Source organism: Hypanus sabinus, chromosome 15 (genome assembly GCF_030144855.1).
Source record: "Hypanus sabinus isolate sHypSab1 chromosome 15, sHypSab1.hap1, whole genome shotgun sequence".
Lineage (NCBI taxonomy): Eukaryota > Metazoa > Chordata > Chondrichthyes > Myliobatiformes > Dasyatidae > Hypanus > Hypanus sabinus.
In genome coordinates, this window is record NC_082720.1 from 82,322,024 (window position 1) to 82,343,020 (window position 20,997).

Below are 20,997 nucleotides of genomic sequence, written 5' to 3' on the forward strand. Positions count from 1 at the left end.
TTGTTTTTGAGTCTCTGGGATCACTTTCAGCAGGAAATGCACATGCCTTGCTCCTGGTGAGCAGAGAGCCAAGTTCAATGCTTGCTTTCACATTCAGAGAATGGAAGGGGAAAAACTGTAAAAGAGGAAGCTCAAGTCTGGAAAAGAAACAGGGGCAAACCGTGTTTCTGGCCTAAAGCAAGTTACTCAGTTGCAACAGTTTTGAAGTGAAATTTTATATTCACTTCAGTATTTTTTTCCCAAACTATTTTTACTTGGACACTTTGTTTCGTCGTCTTAATTCAGCTGGGCTTAATACGGAGTTGTACTATAACAGCAATATTTGTTAACCAAGACCTATAGTACAGTCTGATCTTGGTGAGTTGCTGGTGTACTTCTACATTCATGAATGGAAGTTATTTCGGAGGAAAATGGTGCTTTAGATGAGAGTCCACTTTAGGTAAAGAAAATTTACACAAAGTCATCCAGCTAATGGTATGTTTTACTTTATCATTTTTCAGTTTTGTGTGTTGTTTGTAGCTGGAATTTTAATCAGATTCTTTCAGTAATTATTTACAGTTAACTTGAAAAATTCTGGTTTTGTTAAAATATTTAATGGATCCATTACTGATATATTCTTTTCTAAGATTGACTCCATTGCAGTGAGGATTTATTTTTAAGCATCTGTAACTTTTTATAACCAGAGATTGACTTTGATATTAAAAGAATCAAGGAATAAGGGATTAATGAGGGAAAATAGTGCTGAGGTAAAAGAACAACCGTGATCTTACTGAATGATGGAACACACAAGAGACTGAATTGTCTACTCATGTTCTTAATTAGGATTTCTTTTTGAAGTCATTACAAATTTTATGAACCTACATTTGTTACAGGAATTGCACCCAATGGAGTATTGCTTTTATTTGGGAACTTATTCAATGATTCACATGTGCTTTAATCATAAAGCCATAGTCAGAGGTTAGGGTTCTTTTTGCAGAATCTGATGTTGAGTCATAGGTACAGAATTAGTAAATAGATTTAGTAAACTGGTACATTAGTTAAAATGGTTTAAAACTGTATCTTTAATTTATGTACACAACTTGCCAGTCAGTGTTAGCAAAGCAGTATCAGAGTTGTTTGAAATGTTGATACTACCTTTATAAAGACATTTTATCACGAGAGAGAGAAGAGAACATCTTTCATTGCAAGAATGTCCTTATCTGAATATTTTGCAGACTAATTATACTTAAAAGGGTACAGGAAAGGTTCACAGGTGTGATGCCTGGACCAGATAGAAAGAGTTATTAGTAGAGATAGGATAGTCTGGGACTTTTCTTTGGAGTGCAAGAGGCTGAGAGTTGAACTTATAAAGACTTAAAAAATTATGAAGGGGATGGATGGGGTAGATAGTCTGTCTTTTCCTCAGGATAGCAAAGTTTAAACCAGAGGGCATAGGTTTAAGTTGAGAAGTGTAGGCTTAAAAGGGGATCTGAGGGGCACTTTTTTTTTTCATATAGTGTGTCCATAAATGGATCTAACTGCCATAGGAGGTAGTAGAAGCAGGTACAACATTTAAAAGAGATTTGAACAGGTTTATAGATAGGACACAATTAGAGAAAATGGACCAAATACAGGCAAATGGGATAAGCATTAATGAGTTGGGCCAAAGGGCTAATTTCTGTGGCTATATAACTCAGAATCTATAAAATGAGCCAGCATTTCTTCATGGCTTCTCTGCTGTATGCCTAAACATCTTGCATTTAATCAGGGCATTTGCTGCACTCCTGACAAAGTTACAGTGCTCAAGTGCACTTGTGGTTGTCTGAGTTGTGACAATTCATCTTATTGCCGGTGTTGCTTCTAACATAGGATTATCTATATAACATGCAGGCAAACATCATATACGTTTATCAATAAAATCTTTTCTGACAACTAATTCTCAGCAAAGCATTGTTAAAATGGACTTTTTCATGCTTATTCAGATTGGAAATATTAGGGAACTACAGAAGGTAAGGTCAGTCAAATTCCAAGAAAATGTTCAAATTTCCAATGAAATGAGAAATACAATGTTGTGTGGTTTAAGCATTGACGTTTTCTCCGTAATACATGAATATGTGAATTTTCCAGATATAAGGAGTCCCCATGTTATGAACGACCTGACTTACAGAAATCTGACTATGTATTACACAATTTTGCCATATATTTTGAAGAAGTTTTCAAGCTACTATCTATAATAAAAATGTATTCATTAATGATACCTTATATTCAGCTGAGTTGAGTTGGGGCTTCCGTTGCGTCCTAGTTGTCTGGATACGCAAGCCTGGGCAGTACTAAATGGAGAGCAAGCTGTTGCCCATAGAGTAAGCTTTCCCTCTCCACCCATCTGTTGAGCCCAAATAAATGGCAGACGCAGATATAGTTTGGTGCCAGCAGTGTTTTAGGAGTTGCTAGTTAGCATTGAACGGCATGTAGGACCCCAACTCAAGAGTACATTAAATTATTCATTATATATTTCATTAATTATGTGTACTGTTGGGATTTTATTCAGTAAAGTGAAGGAAGTGCCTGTAGAGCAGTACAATATAGATAGATACAGAAAATGAGCATTTCTGACTACAAAGAAATTGGCTTCAGGAACGGAACCTTTGCATAACTGGGTGTTGCCTATATCATGATAATGTTATGGGTGTCAACCATACCCCTTGCTGCTTTTTGTAAAATTTTGGTGCATTTGTGGGGTGCTATTTTGAGTTGAAGTGCCTAATTTCTAGTTAAATTTAGGGTGAATGCTCAACTTTCTATAACTAGGGATTTTGATCACCTCAAGTTAAAGGCTGACATTTCACTTGTTATTTACTGATAATAAGAAGTGAAGTGTCACGCTAGGAAAATAGGAAATTGAAGACTTGCTTCCTCTGTTGCAAAAAAAAATACATGAACAAGGAACTGCAAAGCAAGGTGAAAATATTTTAAACCACATTCATAAAATGGAGGTCACCCATTTTGAGGTAACAAAGTCTTGAGCTAGTTGTGCCACGACTGCTATAGAATACCACCTAGTGGTTGACTCTTTAATAGCATTGATAGAGATTTAGAATCAGAATCAGGTTTATTATCACTGGCATATGACGTGAAATTTAACGCAGCAGTTTAATGCAATACATAATCTAGCAGAGAGAAAATAAATAAAATAAAAACAATAATAACAAGTCCATTACAGTATACATATATTGACTAGATTTAAAAAAAGTTTAAAAAAAAACAAAAATACTGTATATTTTAAAAAAGAAAGTGAGGTAGTGTCCAAAGGTTCAATGTCCATTTAGGAATAGGATGGCAGAGGGGAAGAAGCCGTTCCTGAATTGCTGAGTGTGTGCATTCAGACTTCTGTACCTCTTACCTGATGGTAATAGTAAGAAAAGGGCATGCCCTGGCTGCTGGAGGTCCTTAATAATGAGACACCACTCCCTGAAGATGTCCTGGGTACTTCGTAGGCTAGTGCCCAACATGGAGCTGACTAGATTTACAAACTTCTGCAGCTTCTTTGGGTCCTGTGCAGTAGCCCCTCTATACCAGACAGTGATGCAGCCTGTCAGAATGCTCTCCATGATACAACTATAGTATTGAGTTTCAATGATTTTTATGATTAACAATCCCAGTCATGACATTTGGAAGAAGAGATTTGATGTGACTATGTTCAAACTGCTTTTCAGATTCTACAGAAGCTAAGTGATTATTATTGTCACAAATGGCAATAAAATTGTGCAATGCAATAGTTGTTAACATTGTTTCTAAGTGATCAAAGTCATGCTGGATAGGTTAGTTGGTCATTGTAAATTATTCCACAATTAGGTTTGGCTTCAAAGGCTGGAAGGCACCACTTCGTGCTTCATCACTAAAGAAAGATTGAATATTCCCAAGGTACTTTTAGAAAAGAAGAACAATATTAGAAAAGGCCTGATATTAAATAATGGGATAAAGTAGAGAGAAAATGTTGCTTGGAAAATCAAGAAGTGGAATCGGTGCGAGTTGTACATAAATTAATAATTGTGTATGGTGCGGCGTAAATCATGAAATTAGAAGTTCGTGTAACAAGATTAATGGAATAATTTACAAGAGAGTAAGACAATTATAATAGTTTATGTATGAAGAGGATAAACTGAATTCTTTGTAATAGTTTGGAGTTTGGAATATTCATGGACTTTTATGGTTTTATAAGTAACTATTGTGGAGGCACAAAGGAGGAAACAGCTATTTCAGATATTATATAATGAGGAGGCTTATTTGATGCTGTGGAAATCAAAGGGCCTTTATGAAACGGGTCAGAATATGATATAATTTTACATCAAAATCAGAAGTAATTTCTAACTGGAATCAGTTTCTTAAATCTGAATAAAACGAACTATAGGTGTATGAAGTGTTAGCTGGCTGCACTAGATTGGGGAAGCAACATTAAAAGGAATGCAGTTACTCTGAATGGCCTCTGAAAGCGTCTAAAGATTTACTAACGCAATCACGAGGAAATCTGCAGATGCTGGAAATCCATGCAACACACACAAAATGCTGGTGGAACGCAGCAGGCCAGGCAGCATCTATAGGAAGAAGTACAGTTGACGTTTCGGGCTGAGATCCTTCCTCAGGACTAACTTAAAGAAGAGATAGTAAGAGATTTGAAAGTAGTAGGGGGAGGGGGAGATCCAAAATGATAGGGGAAGACAGGAAGGGGTGGGGTGAAGCTAAGAGCTGGAAAGTTGACTGGCAAAAGGGATACACAGCTGGAGAAGAAAGAGGATCATTGGACGGGAGGTCTAGGGAGAAAGAAAGGGGGAGGGGAGCACCAGAGCGAGACGGAGAGCAGGCAGGGAGTGATTGTGAGAGGGACAGAGAGGAAAAAAAGGGAGAAAAGAAGAAAAAAAAGGATGAATGAATAAATAAATAAGGAATGGGTTAAGAAGGGGAGGGGGGCATTAACGGAAATTAGAGAAATCAATGTTCATGCCATCAGGTTGGAGGCTACCTAGACGGAATATAAGGTGTTGTTCCTCCAACCTGAGTGTGGCTTCATCTTGACAGTAGAGGAGGCCATGAATAGACATACCAGAATGGGAATGGGATGTGGAATTAATATGTGTGGCCACTGGGAGATCCTGCTTTCTCTGGCGGACAGAGTGTAGGTGTTCAGCGAAACGGTCTCCCAGTCTGCGTCGGGTCTCACCAATATATAGAAGTCCGCACTGGGAGCACCAGATACAGTATACACCAGCCGACTCACAGGTGAAGTGTCGCCTCACCTGGAAGGACTGTCTGGGGCCCTGAATGGTGGTGAGGGAGTAAGTGTAAGGGCAGGTGTAGCACTTGTTCTGCTTACAAGTATAAGTGTCGGGAGGGAGATCAGTGGGAAGGGGTGGTAGAGACGAACGGACAAAGCTGAAAGTGGGGGAGGGAAAGATGTGCTTAGTGGTGGGATCCTGTTGGAGGTGGCGGAAGTTACGGAGAATTATATGTTGACCCAGAGGTTGGTAGGGTGGTAGGTGAGGACAAGGGGAACCCTGTCCCTAGTGGCGTGGCGGGAGGATAGGGTGAGAGCAGATTTACTAAATGGTTTATGAGAAAATATATAAGATTAAAAGAAACAAGGTGAGTAGTTCTACTGGAGCTATCACGAGAAGTTATAGAAATATTAGATCGAAGAGTCTAATGTGAGATGTGTGTTTGATAACTTCAATACTTAATCATGGACAATGTAATATCTATCACTATTTGGACAGCTTTGTCTTTGCAGTGTTTCTAATAAACAGGCATGTTGCACTTATAGTCACTGCATGTACAGTAAGCCTCAATTTCACAGCATGTCTTTGGGCAATTACGTGACCAAAGAATCTTGTAATAGGCAATAAAAACACCAGGATGTGTAATCAATTACGGTAAATACATATGTCGCTGGGTGTGTGCTTTTAGGCTTCTGTACCTCCTTCCCAATGGTAATAATGAGAAGGGGTCATGTCCTGGGTGATTGGGGTCCTTAAAAATGGATGTCACCTTTCTGCGGCACTACTCCTTAAGGATGTCCCGGATACTAAGGAGGCTGATACCCAAGATGAAGCTGATTTAATTTTACAACTTTCTGTAGCTTCTTTTGGTCTTGTACAGTAGCCCACCCCCCTCCCCCCGTCCCCCAATACCAGACAGTGATGTAGCCTGTCAGATATAACGATATATCTATAGATGCTTGCCAGTGTTTTGGGTGACAAACCAAATCTCTTCAAACTCCTAATGAAACTCCTAACGTTGTCCCAACTTTTGATGCAGCCATAAGGCAAGACAGAGATCTTGACACCCAGGAATTTGAAATTGCTCATTCTCTCCATTTCTGATACCTCTATGAGGATTGGTTTGTGTTCCTTTATCTTATTCCTTCCGGAAGTTCACAGTCAGCTTTTCCATCTTACTGACATTGAGTGCAAGGTTATTGCTGTTACACCACTAAACTAGTTGGTATATTTTGCTCCTGTACACCTTCCCAACTCCATCTGAGATTCTACCAACTATGAATCAGAATCAGGTTTATTATCACTGGTATGTGACATGAAATGTGTTAATTTAGTAGCAGCAGTTCAATGCAATACATAATATAGAAGAAAAAAATAATAAAGAAGTAAATCTTACTCAGTTTACTTTATACAGTGTACATGTATTGAATAGATTAAAATTGTGCAAAAAATAGAAATACTATATATTTTTTTAAAAAGTGAGGTAGTGTCCAAGGGTTCAATGACCATTTAGGAATTGGTTGCCAGAGGGGAAAAAGCTGTTGTGTTCAGTTCTGGTCACCTCATTATAGGAAGGATGAGGAAGCTACGGAGAGGGTGCAGAGGAGATTTACCAGGATGTTGCCTGGATTGGAGAACAAGTTATATGAAGCAAGGTTAGCAGAGCTGGGACTTTTCTCTTTGGACCGTAGAAGAATGAGAGGGGACTTGATAGAGGTCTACAAGATTATGAGAGGCCTAGATAGGGTGGATAGTCAGTACCTGTTTCCCAGGGTACCAGTAGCAAACACCAGAAGGTATATGTAAAAAAATTAAGGGAGGGAAGTTGAGGGGAGACATCAAAGGTAAGTTTTTTAAACAGGGGGTTGTGAGTGCCTGGAATGATTTGCTGGTGATGGTGGTGGAGGCCAAAACATTAGGAGTATTTAAGAGCCTCTTGGACAGGCACATGGATGAAAGAAAAATGGAGGGTTCTGGGGTAGTGTGGGTTTAGTACTTTTTTAAATGATTATATGGGTCAGCACAACATGGAGGGCTGAAGGGCCTGTACTGTGCTGTAGTGTTCTATTGTTCTGTTCCTGAATCGCTGAGTGTGTGCCTTCAGGCTTCTGTACCCCCTACCTGATGGTAACAGTGAGAAAAGGGCATGCCCTGGGTGCTGGAGGTTCTAAATAATGGACACTGCCTTTCTGAGACACTGCTCCCTAAAGATGTCCTGGGTACCTTGTAGGTTAGTACCCAAGATGGAGCTGGCTAAATTTACAACTCTCTCCAGCTTCTTTTGGTCCTGTGCAGTAGCCCCCTCATACCAGACAGTGATGCAGCCTGAAAGAATGCTCTCCATGGTACATCTATAGAAGTTCTTGAGTGTATTTGTTGACATACCAAATCTCTTCAAAATCCTAATAAAGTATAGTTGCTATCTTGCCTCTTTTGTTGTATCATCAGCAAAGTTATAGATGGCAATTGAGCTACACCAAGCTATACAGTCATGGGTATGGAGGGACTAGAGCAGTGGGATAAACACACCCCTCCCCACCCCCGAGGTGTGCCAGTGTTGATTGTCTGTGAGGAGGAGATGTTATTATCAATCCGCACAAAATGTGCTCTTGTGCTTAGGAAGTCAAATTGTCCAGGTCATCTAAGGCTGTTTGAAGAGCCATTGAGATTGTGTCTACCGTAGACCTATTGTAGTGATAGGCAAATTGCGGTGGGCCCAGGTCCTTGTTGAGGCAGGAGTTCACTCTAACCATGACCAACACCACAAGGCATTTCAATACCATAGATATGATTGCTACTGGACGATGGTTGTTAAGGCACCATTATAATTGTTGCCTTTTTGAAGCAGTTGGAAACTTCTGATTGTAGCAGTGAGAGGTTGAAATGTCCTTGAATACTTTCATCAGTTGATTGCCACAGACTTGAGAACCTTACCAGGTACTCCATTGGGGCTTGCTTTAAGGTTCACCCTCCTTAAAGACAGTCTGATATCGACCTCCGAGACAGAGATCACAGGGTCACCAGGGGCAGCAAGGATCTTCACAGCTGTAGGTATGTTCTCCCTTTCAAAGTGGGCACAGAAGGCACTTTCATCTGGTGGTGAAGCATTGGTGCCATTCATTCTATTGGGATTTGCTTTGTAGGAAGTAATGTCCTGAAAACTCTGCCAGAGTTGACGTGCATCCAAAGTTGCCTCCAAATTTGCTCGGGATTGTTTCTTCATTCTTGAAATAGCCCTCTGCAAGTCATACCTGGTTTTCTTGTACAGACTTATATGCTATTGAACTAGCCCGTAGCAGGTGACAAATCTCCTGGTTCATTTACGACTTTTGGTTTGGGAATGTACAGTAAGTTTTCATTGGCACACACTCATCCACACGGGTTTTAATGAAGTTGGTAACACCTGCGGCATAGTCATCCAGATTTGTAGTGAATCACTGAATACAGTCCAGCACACTGATTCAAAGCAGTCATGTAAGTGCTCCTGTGCTTTCCAGGTGATCAGACTTTCTGAAGTGAGAGCTTGGAATAGTATGGTAGGCATTCTTGGTGGTGTAATAGCAGTCCAGTGTATTGTTTCCTTTGGTACTACAAGTGATTTGTTGATGGTAATTATTTAGTGACTTTTTCAAGCTGGCCAGGTTAAAATTCCCCCAAAATGACGGTGAAGGTGCCAGGGTGTAATGTTTCATGTATGTTGATCCCATTGCTCAGATGATCTAGAGCCTGTTTGACATTAGCCTGAGGTGGATGGAATATACACTGCTACCAAAACGATCGCTGAAATCTCCTGCGGCAGCTAAGATCGACGACACTAATAGCGAGATATTCCAGCTGTGGTAAGCAGAATTGGGACATCACTGATACATTTGTCACCAAGAGGAACTGATCACGAGGCATACATCTCCACCTCTGTTTTTGAAAGACTGGATGGTTTTATCCTATCGGTATATAGTGAACCCGTCAATCTGAATTGCTGGTCCGGTGCGGAAGGCGTTATCCAGGGTTCTGTGAAACAAAGGACACAAGTGATCATAATGCCCTCTGGTACAACACCCTAGCTCTGAAATCTTCAATTTTATTTACTAGAGACTGTATGTTTGCTAGCAAGATAGTTGTATTGGGAGTCGAAAACACACCTGTACGCCTGATTGGCAGCCACGTTTCCTTTGAGGAGTCCGACAAGAAGTACAGCCACAATTGGCATTGTTTCCGGCAGTTTTAGACAGCGATTGTTCAAATGCATTGGGGTGTTTTATTAACTGTACAGACCTTTGGAGTAGTTTGAATTCTCAGCTTTATCAGGCTGAAATTCAAATATTTAATCATATCCATCCAGCTGTGCTACATGAGATCCCCTTCAAGCTGCCCTGGAAGTAGATATTAAAGGTGGATGTATCCAATTCTGCAAACTTTGCTAAGTGAAGTATCTGGTACAAGAATGTATCAGAAGTCACAATATAATTAACTTAGTTGTTTAAAGCACACAAAATTTATATATCATACTACTTTCAGTTTTTTGTTACTTAACAAAAAATAATGAACTGATCCAAGCCATCAACAGTTTGCACCAATAAAATAGAACTTAGTGTATGTACACCTGATGTGCTCAGTCTCTACGTCTTGCCTGAGTTGTACTTAATATTGTTAAACGACCTGATTTAGGGTGGATCTTATGTGCTCTTGGTCTTGCATTCAGTTTTGTATATCAGTTTCAGTGACATCTCTGTTCATTCTTCTGAACTCTATTTGTGGTTTGTGAATAGCTGAGACCAAGCACTGATTACTTTTGCTAATCTGAAATAGAGCTGTTTGTTCCAAATCTTTGCTTTCTGTTTGTTTAAACTGTTCCTTAGTCCATGCCAACATTTTGACCACAATGTGATGTATTCAAATCTTATTGACAATTCTTGTGCGTGGGACCTTACTGAAAGCTTTCTGAAAATGCAGTACACCATATCAGCTGGATCCCTCTGATCTATACTAATTGCAGATTTTAAAAAATCCAACAAAGTAGTCAAATATGGTTTCACAAGTCCTTGGTAATTCTGTTCAGTCCTAATCTTTTTAAGCTGATCAGACACTTCAGCAATTTTCTTGCTGAACACTGAGCCTTAGGTTCTCTACTTCTGGTAAGTTTTTTTTTGTCGTCTTCCTTAAAATTGTTTAATTTTTCCTCCATTTCCTTATTCCACATTCTGCCTCAGAATGTAAGGGATGCACATTTTTACGCCTTGTAATCCATTTGATTTCTTGCCTTTTTAAAAATCAATTTATTGACTGTCCTCTGCAGAGTCCTAAAGTGCTCCCAATCTTAAAGCTTGCTGCTTTTTTTTTGATACCATTACATTTCTCTTCAGTAAATGAAAATCGAAAAATTGCATATGCTGAAAATCTGAAATAAAATCAATGTTGGAAGCACTCAGTAGCATTTGTGGAAAGAAAAACTGAGTTAATGACACAGGTTGCAGGTGAAGAGACTCTTGTTAGCTTGTTCTAATCTGATCCTAATTAAATATTAAACCATTGCCCATCTTGTTTTTCTTTTTGGTTATCCTTGCTAAATGTAGAACATCCTTGAATATTCTGTTCCCTTGCAACAACATGTGAGATGGTTAGAATTGCTGCTGCCCATTGTTCTAATCCTGGTAGCAGTGTCTTCTTTTAAGCAACAGTAGCATTATGTACTTGAATTTTTCAATCCCAGTGTCAAGTCAAGTTTATTGTCATTTAAGTATACACACGCATATCACCAAACAAAACAGCATTTCTCCAGACCAGAAAGCACAGTAGTATACATCACACACGTATAACACACAGTGACTGAAGAAAGTAGGAATTAGATCTAAAAATAAACAAAGTGCATAAGTTAAAATATTATAGGGTACATTACAAATTATCCGGTGTCACTTCAAATACTCTATGCGAGGTGTTCAGAAGCCGAATGGCCTGAGGGAAGAAGATGCTTTCCATCTTAACCGTTCTTATCTTTATGCAACGGAGTCTCCTGCCTGATGATAGAATGTCAAAATGCACTTTTATTAAAATGCCTTGAAAACCTGGCTGAGTGCTGCCATAACAACTTGTCACTAAACGTCAGCAAGACCAAGGAGCTGATTATTGACTTCAGGAATAGGAGACTGGAGGTGCTCATCAGGGGAATCAAAGGTGCAGAACGTTGGCAACTTTAAATTGCCTGGTGTTATCATTTCAGAGGACTTGTCTTGGGCCCAGCACTTAAGTGCAATTACGAAGAAAGCACAGCAACATCTCTGCTTAAAAGTTTGCAAAGGTTCAGCATGACATCTAATACTTTGCCAAACTTCTATAGATGTGTAGTGGAGAATATGTTGACTGGTTGCATCACAGCCTTGTATGGAAACACCAATGCCCTTGAATTGAAAATCCTACAAAAAGAAGGGGATACAGTCCTGTCCAACAGGGGTGAAGCACTCTTGTCCATTGCATGAAGCATTATTGCAGGAAAGCAACATACATCATCAGGAATCCCCACCACCCACCTCATGCTCTCTTCGCACTGCCGTCATCAGGAAGAAGAATGTAGGAACCTCAGGACTCTCACTATTAGATTCAGGAAAAGTAATAACTGCTTATCCATCAGACTCTTTAACCAGTGGGAATAACTTCATTCAGCTTCACTCGCCCCATCACTGAACTATTCTCACAACCTTTGGACTCACTTTCATGTGATTTTCTTGATATTTATTGGTTATTTATTTTTTATTATTTCTCTTTTGTATTTGTACAGTTTGGTGCCTTTTAGGCATTGGTTTGTCTACCCTATCAGATGCATTATTTCATTGATTCTTTTGTGATTCTTGGATTTATTGAATATGCCAGCTAGAAAATGAATCTCGGGGTTATGCATGGTGACAAATATGTACTTTGATAATAAATTTACTTTGAACTTCTTAATATTGATAATATTGTAGAGTTGTAGATCTTGGAATAATGGAATTTGACCTATAAAGCTATATGTTCATCAGTTCGATTTGACTTGCAATTGTTAGAATAACACAGTTCATTATATATCAAACACTTAATTAAGTCATAAGCTTTTATTTTGGATTCAGAACATGATCACTTACATCTCATGCTTTCCATTCACATATTGCTGAATCTCTTGCTCTTTGTTCTTGCCATTCATAGAATTAATTCTATTTTAAGACTTTTTGTATCATACAATTTATAGTAATTATGATTATAGGGTAAACTACTTTTATTTTGCACCTGGTTTGGAAGTTGAGTCATGTTTTTATATTGAGAGCAATTGCTTCCTTTGAACATATTTTTGCACTAATTTCATGGTATATTTTAATATCTGCATGTAATAGGAATAAGTTCATCACTAAAATATTGCCAAATGTTCAGGATCTGATTTCAACAAAACTGCTGTAAGATTAAGTTGAGACAGACTGTGCAGTGTCCTACTTTCCTGCAGTCCTTACACAGAAAAGAGGATAGCCATCTGAACGATGATGTGACCTGCAATTAGCCATGCTTTTCATACAGTCTTTTCCAATATTTTTATTAGTTTCTACTTAGAAGAGTACAGGGTACAAGAAAGTATATATAAAAGGTCAAAAAAGATAAAAAAAAACACCAACTACATTATACCTTTTCATAATAACAATCTCATTACCCTGTATTCATGTAAATTAATCAAGTTATATTGCATTATACTAATTTATTACAAAAAAATCTGACCCCTACCAAGACCAAAGCTGTTTAATAAGGAGAAAAGAAGGTAAAATACCTTCTCATATAATAAAAAATTAATATAGCCAACATGAGTTTAAATGATGAATTGAAGGTTTTGAAAATAATTCAGAAAAGTTTTGTTTGAAAGTCTTGATGAGATTCAGAAATTGAACAACGAATCTTCTCTAAATCTAAACATGACATAATGTTGCATAACCATTGACCATGAGTAGCAGGAAAAACATCTTTCCATTTCAACAAAAGCGCCCTCCTAGCTATAAAAGAGCTAAAGGCCAAAATATGTAAATCAGTTGCCTTCAGCTTAATATCTTGTCCTGCAACAATACCACATAGGGCTGTCAGAGGGTTAGGCTTAAAATTGACTTTAAAAAGTAAGGAAACAGTTTGAAAAACTTCCTTCCAATATTTTTCAAGATTCGGACAAGTCCAAAACATATAAATTAATGAAGCTTCTCCATTATTACATCTGTTACAGTAGGGAGATATATCTGAATAAAAACGAGATAGCTTAAAATTAGTCATATGAGCTCTATGTACCTCCATAAATTCCATGAGGGAATGACGAGCACATAGCAATGAAGCGTTAACTAGTTTAAAAAATTCATTCCAAGTTTCCTCAGATATTGCCTTATTGCAGTAAATCTTGTTCCCAGTGATTCTTAATTTTGTCTAAAGGAACATTCCTCATCTCCAGTAACGTACCAAAAATATTAGATATTGAACCATTATGAAAAGATGTCAAACTAAAAATAACATCTAGTAAGTTCTTATCTGAACTTATAGGAAATGTACAGAATTGAGAACTTAAAAAGGCTCTGATTTGTAAATATCTAAAAAAAAAATGAGTTTCCGGCAAGCTATATTTAGCTGACAATTGCTCAAATGAAAAAAGGTTGTCTCCAACCAACAGATCCCAAAAACATTTAATACTGATCCTCTCCCATTCTTAAAAACTAAATCAGTCATGGAGGGTTTAAAAAAATTAGAATAAATGGGATTTGAAAGGGAAAATCTCAATAAACCAAAGTGTTTTCGAAATTGTATCCAGATCCTCAGAGTATGTTTAACTATTAAATTATCAGTTAGTTTACTTACAGATAAAGGAAGTGAGGATCCAAGAAGAGAAATAATAGAATATTTATTAACAGAGTTAGCTTCTAAAGAGACCCATACCGGACAATCTACACGATTACATAATATAGCCAAAACGTAAGAAATTGTATATTAACTGCCCAGTAATAAAACCTAAAATTAGGTAAGGCTAAACCAGACTTTTTAGATTTTTGACGATGAACTTTATTTAAACGAGGATGTTTATCAAAAAAGGATTTAGGAATAAAAATTGGTAAGGCCTGAAAAAGATATATACATTCAGGTAGAATATTCATTTTAATAGAATTAATTCATCCAATCAACGATATTGAACGGGGTGACCAATTTAATGGTATCCTTTTTGCATGATTCAATAAGTTAAGAAAGTTTTCTTTAAACAGGTGTTTCTAATTTTTAGTGACTGTTACACCCAAATAAGTAAATTGATCCCTTACAACTTTAAAATGGAGATTAGTATTAATCGATACCAAATTATTTAAAGGAAATAATTCACTCTTATGTAGGTTCAATTTATATCTTGAAAACTGGCTAAAACAGGAGAGTAAAGAAAGTAAGCCAGGTAATGAGGTTTCAACATTAGAGATAAACAGCAATATATTATCAGCGTAAAGTGAAATTTTGTGAGTAATGCCTCTCCTTAAAATACCACAGATATCATTAGGTTCTCGAAAAGCTATGGTAAGGGGTTCTAAAGCTAGATCAAAGAGCAAAGGGCTCAATGGACAACCTTGTCTAGTTCCACGATGAAGTTTAAATGGTTTGGAATTTTGAAAATTAGTAAGAACCTGAGCAGAAGGAGATAGATAAAGTAATTTAATCCATTGAATAAAATCTGGTCCAAAATCTAAAGTTTTAAATAAGTAATTCTATTCAACCCAATCAAAGGTCTTCTCAGCATCTAAGGATATCACACATTCCGATATTTCCTGGGAGGGAGAGTAAATAACATTTAATACATGGCTTATATTAAAATGGAAATGTTGGTTTTTAATAAATCCAGTCTGATCATTGGAAATAATAGAAGGTAGAATATTTTCAATCCTACGAGCCAGAACTTAAAAGATATTAGGATCAGCATTGATTAATGAAATTGGCCTAATGAAGAGCATTCAGTTGGGTCCTTGTTCTTCTATAGGATAAGCAAAATAGAGGCTTCATAGAAAGATTGAGGCAAGCTACCCAATTTGAAAGAATCCAAAAAGACTAAGTGTAACTGAGGTATAATTAATGAAGAAAGAGCCTTATAAAATTCTTCAGAAAATCCATCTGGACCCAGAGCCTTCCCAAAGTGTAATGAACGTATAGCCTTGGCAGTTTCCTCACAAGAAATGGGTTGATCCATCTGTTTACAATTATCTGCAAGAAAGTGCAAGGATATTTAATTGATCTAGAAAATTATTCATTACAGTATTATCTTTAGGGGAATCAGAACTATAAAGTTTAGAATAGATTTCTGTAAAGGTATCATTTCTTTCAGAGTGATCAGTTGTCCAATCACTATTAGTTTTGAAAATTTCTTTAATTTGTTGTTCAACTACAGAAGTTTTTAATTGGTTGGCTAATATTTTGCTTGATTTATCTCCATAAATGTAAAATTGAGTTTTATCTTTAAGAAGTTGGATATGTTATCAGAAAATCATATTTAGTTTTAAATTCAACATGTTTTTTATTTAAAACAGATGCTGGACCTGTAGCATATTTTGGATCTAGTTGTTGCAGCTGATTGGCTAATTCAATTCTTTCTTTATTAGCTTTATTCTTAACACTCGCAGTATAAGAAATAATTTGTCTTCTAATATAGGCCTTGAAAGTATCCCATACAATAAGATTAGAAGTCTCTTCCTTTTTATTCCCTTCAAAAAACAAAATAATATGCCTCTCTAGAAATTTTAAAAATTCCTTATCAGATAACAAAGTTGTATTAAAACGCCAGAATCTGTTTGTTTGAGGAAGACCAGGGAGATTTAAAGATAGAAATACAGGAGAATCATCTGAAACAGCAATTTCTTTATATTCATAGGAATGAACTGATGAAATCATTTGACTATCAATAAAAAAATCAATCCTGGAATACATATGATGGACATGGAAAAAAAAACAAGTACTCCCTATCTAAAGGATGTGAGAAACGCCAAATATCAACAATACCACATTTCAATAAAAAAGATTGAATAAACAAAGCGGATTTATTAAGAGACGCTGGTTTAGAAGATAATCGGTTTAAAATTGGGTCTAGCCGGCAGTTAAAATCTCCCATCACGAAAGAATAAAGACTCAGATCTGGTAAAAACGAAAAAACAAAACACTCAAGGAATCCTGGATCATCTACATTTGGGGCATCATACACATTAGCAAATACTATTAATTTATTATCTAGTTTTCCTGAAACTATAGATAGTCCCCGAGTTATGAACGTCTGACTTACAGACAGTTTGTACTTACAAACCGAGGAAGGAGAGCGCCGTCCACCATTTTAAGTCGGATTGTGATGCTGTCCGCCATTTTAAGTTGTTGCCATTGACACTGTGTTGAGTGTGTAACTTTGTATTTGGCTTAAATTTTTCTGAGCAAGATTCACCCTGACCCCGCCCCCCCCCCCCCCCCCCCCCGTTACGGTTGGCTGGTGGCGCAGTGAGATCAGTGCCAGGCTCGAGAACGAAGGTTCCCGAGTTTGATCCAGTGACAGACCGCTGTTGAGCGTGCGAGGTTGATGTCAATCCAGTGACTCCCATACCATCCGTGCTGGGTTGATACCGAGTTTGCAACTCGACCTTGTAAAAAAAACACTGCCACCTCCTGTTTAAATTCCCATGTGGAATATTGTGGAGGATCAAATACCCAAACCCAGCACAGCCCCCACTTGTTCCATTTAACCCGTCTCAGTGTGGTGGTCCTTAGGACCCAGTGGACCTTGGGAGCCAGCAGAGCTCGGGACTCACCGCCAGCAGTGTTTCTGTTCCATTGACGGGAAGTGATCACAATTGAAAATAAAGTGGAAATAATAAAGCATTTGGAAAGAGGAGAAACGTCATCGGTCATTGGAAAAGTGTTAGGCTACAGTCGGTCAACGATCGGATCAAGCTCAAAGGATTAAGTATAAAGTAAGAATAATGGAGCATGTGAAAAGCCCTGCCCTGATGAAAGCTATAATTATTACTAAGCAATGCAGTGGTTTAATTATTGGAATACATACGTTTCTTAAGTGTTTTATATGCATAGAAAGGTAAAATATATTCTATATACTAAGACGAATATTTGACTAACTGACGCTAAATAATACTGGATGTACTTGTTTCGATTTACGTACAAATCTGACTTAAAGACGGACTGAGGAATGGAACTCGTTCGTAACCTAGGGACTGCCTGTATAACAAAACCTCCATTAGTATCAGACACTACTTTATGTTGGACAAAGAAAAGTGTATTATTATCTATAAGAATTGAAACTCCTCTAGATTTGGCCTGAAAAGACGAATGAAAACAAAGTCCATTCCAACGGCTAAAAAAAGTAGATTATCACATTTGTGTATGTGAGTTTCTTGTAACAAAAAATATGGGTCTTAAATTTCCTAATGCAAGCAAATATCTTACTATGTTTAACAGGGTGATCTAACCTTTTCATGTTAAAACTGAGTAAATTAATAGTTTGCTCCATTTTTAATATTATTTAAAGGAAGGGTTAAAATGTAAGCTAAAACCAATCCACAAACCTTGAGAAATGGTAACCAAGCAACAAGTTGGTTAAAAAAAAATTGGGAAAACAGCTTCTGAGAAAAAAAACCATACCCCCCCCCCCCCCCCCAAAGACAGAAGACCGACCAATAGAAAGCCGGCATCTACAACTAAGGACAACCTCCCCAAAAAAACCTGGAGATTGCTCCAATTAGTTCCAATCCAGACTAAACATTATCCAAACAAGAAATTCAATTCTCGTAAATCAAAAAAAACAGTATTAAAAAATACAAAAGGAAATTAGTTACAAAGGTTTTCCAAAAGTAACAGATACAAATATTCATACAGAAAGACGTTAAACATTTAATCTTATATCTTCATGAATAAAACAGGCTAAGCAGTTAGTTTTCAAATTTAAAAAATCTTTATGCTTCAGCATTCAAATAAAACCATTAGAAGGATCCATCTTTAATGAGATTTTCAGTCAAACTGGCTAGCCAAGGGACGGGTTAAAACCCTTGTTAAAAAAAATTCTAACAAAGCTTGTTTAAATTTAGCACATTCCTGCAAAACATCAGGTGAATAGTCTTTGAGAATCTTAATATTCCACCCTATAACGAATCATGTCCCTTCGACCGGATTTGCGAATTAAGTTTCTTATTTAATCTTGTGTCTTTATGTAAGGACAAACCAAACAGCTTGCCTTTGTATTTTAAAAACCTCTGTGCTTCAGCAGTCGAACAAAACTATTCGAAAGATCCATTTTTAAGTGTGATTCTGAGTCAAGCTGGGTAGCGAAGGGAGGGCTTGATACCCTTATTAAAAGAACTTGGACATAGCTTCTTTGAATTTAGCACGTTCCTGCATAACCTCAGGTGAGTAATCTTCAACAGTTCTAGTCTTGCAACCATGATAGTCAATCATGCCTCTTCAACAAGGTTCGCATATTAACAGTTCCTTTGTTTTAAATTCATGAAAACAACTTATCCCTGAACTTAGTATATCTCTGTTAGGAGGGCTAAACATGGGAGACCTGTGAACTCGATCAATCATAGGCAAAGACGCCAAAATTTCTGGAAATAATTCTTGCAGAAAGTTTGCAAAGAATTCCATAGGATGATTACCTTCGGTTAATTCTTCGAGACCCTGAACCCATAGGTTGTTCCTTCTGCTTATATTTTCTATGTTGATAATCTTCTGTCTTAACTTTTCATTGGATTGCTTTTCACAAAACTTTTACAATTCTTCCATTTCCATTTCCAGAGATGACAAAATTGCTTCAATATTTTTTAAAGAGCAAACAGGGAGAAATCTGCAGATGCCAAAAATTCAAACAACACACACAAAATACTGGTAGAACACAGCAGGCCAAACAGCATCAATAAGGAGAAGCACTGTCGACATTTCGGGCCGAGACCTTTCGTCAGGACGATACTGCTTGGCCTGCTGTGTTCTACCAGCATTTTGTGTGTGTTGTTTCAATATTTTTTATATGTTTATCGTGTTCATTAAAAGTTTGCTGAATAGAATCCAATTTACCATCTATTTGCTCTGTTACGAATGTGCCACAACTCTTGAGGGGCTGAAGGGTACAAAGTAGCCCCCTCCTTTTTGAGAATCACAAGATCGCTATTAATTCGGGTCTGGGACCCAGGAAATGAGAGAGAATCCACAAGGTTTTGGAATGTGTCCTGGCCTCAGCGAAAACAAAACCCCTGATAACGGCTATTGTCTCTTGGAGATGGAATTGTGTATTGAGTACTGTACTATTCATTGAAGCCCCTCAGGGGATGACCAGAGTGGGCTGGTTGAGGGATTGCATCATCCCAACCTGATTGACATCTGAGATCCCGTGAGTAAGGATAAAAGAGGGTCTGGGGAACAACCCCTTTAGACGCACCAGGAGAAACGCTAGAAATCTCATGACAGCGTTTAATAGCGACAGCCGGTGGGGGACTCGTGTGCGTCCTTTCCCTTTTGGCTGGGATTGGCGGCCTCACCACGAAAGAACGGCTTTAGCTAAAGGAGAGGCCACAAGTGAACGGCCACCCCAGCGGGACTCCCGAAATCATAAAAGTTGGAAAACCTGCAGCAGTAACTGTTCCCATTCTATTCCTATTTCTCTCTCTCTCCAACAAAGTGCAACACAGCGACAACCAAAAGGCTGTAGCCTGAATGAACTGAGTGACTTCTATATTTCCATCGGACAATACGTTTATCCCCTAGACAACGATAGAGCTTATTTCTTATTGATTATTATTATACCCGCACTTTTAGATTTAGTATTGATGACGTATATTATCTGTATGTTTGCATTGATATTATTTTTGTGTATTTTTACTAATAAATACTGTTAAAAATAGTACCATCAGACTTCAACGGACCTCTCTATCTTTGCTGGTAAGTGACCCAGTTACGGGATTCGTAACAGTTCAAATTCAGAGCTGAATTGTTGAAACTTCTCAGAGACTTCTTGTGTATGATTTTGCAGCAAATCCATAATAGAATCCAAAGAAGCAGGGGATTCATCCTTTTTAGTACCTCTGCCACCCCTTAATGTAGCCATATTGGAAAAAATATCACACTTCAAAAAGAAGTTTCAAGACAGGTTGGAAATAGTAAGATAATTAGAGTTGGAGCAATGGCAGATTGCTGTTACTCCATCAGCCACCACCAGGAAATCTCTACAGTCAAATAACCAATGCTACTTCATAGGAACATATCAAATAAAGCCATATTGACAGTATATGGATATGTAGGAGAAACAAATAAAAGCCTAATGAGAAGTTTTATTTTTAAAGAGGGCTGTAAAGGTGAAGGGAAGAGAATGCTGAGAGGTTTAGACTTTCGACACAGAGGTCTAACCCTCAACATAGCTGCCCCTCAGGGCTGTGTCCTAAGCCCCTCCTTTACTCTCTGTATACCCATGACTGTGTCACCACCACAGCCCCAATCTGCTAAATAAATCAGCTGATGGCATTTATTGGCATAATCTCAAATAATAACTAGGTAGCCTCCAGAAAGGAAGTCATCACCCTGGCACAGTGGTGTCAAGAAAACAACTTCTCCCTCAGTGTCACAAAAATAAAGGAGCTGGTTATGGACTACAGGAGGAATGGAGACATGCTAACCCCTATTGACATCAATGGATCTGGGGTTGAGAGGGTGAACGGCTTCAAGTTCCTTGGCAAACACATCACTGAGGATCTCACTTGGTCTG

The 20,997-nt window shown here is 37.8% G+C and overlaps 1 protein-coding gene across 7 annotated transcripts in view; it reads left to right on the forward strand.

The window, feature by feature from the left end:
• Positions 1 to 20,997, forward strand: part of LOC132405637 (rap guanine nucleotide exchange factor 6-like) — a 407,378-nt gene that overhangs the window by 144,664 nt on the left and 241,717 nt on the right. Inside the window, exon 1 of one of the 7 annotated variants that reach the window (XM_059990607.1) lies at positions 178 to 474. The exons of the other annotated variants lie outside the window; for them this stretch is intronic. The gene's annotated coding sequence lies outside the window, so the exon portion shown is untranslated. Of the gene's footprint in view, positions 1 to 177; positions 475 to 20,997 lie in introns of those variants that run through there. 7 annotated transcript variants of the gene reach the window in all.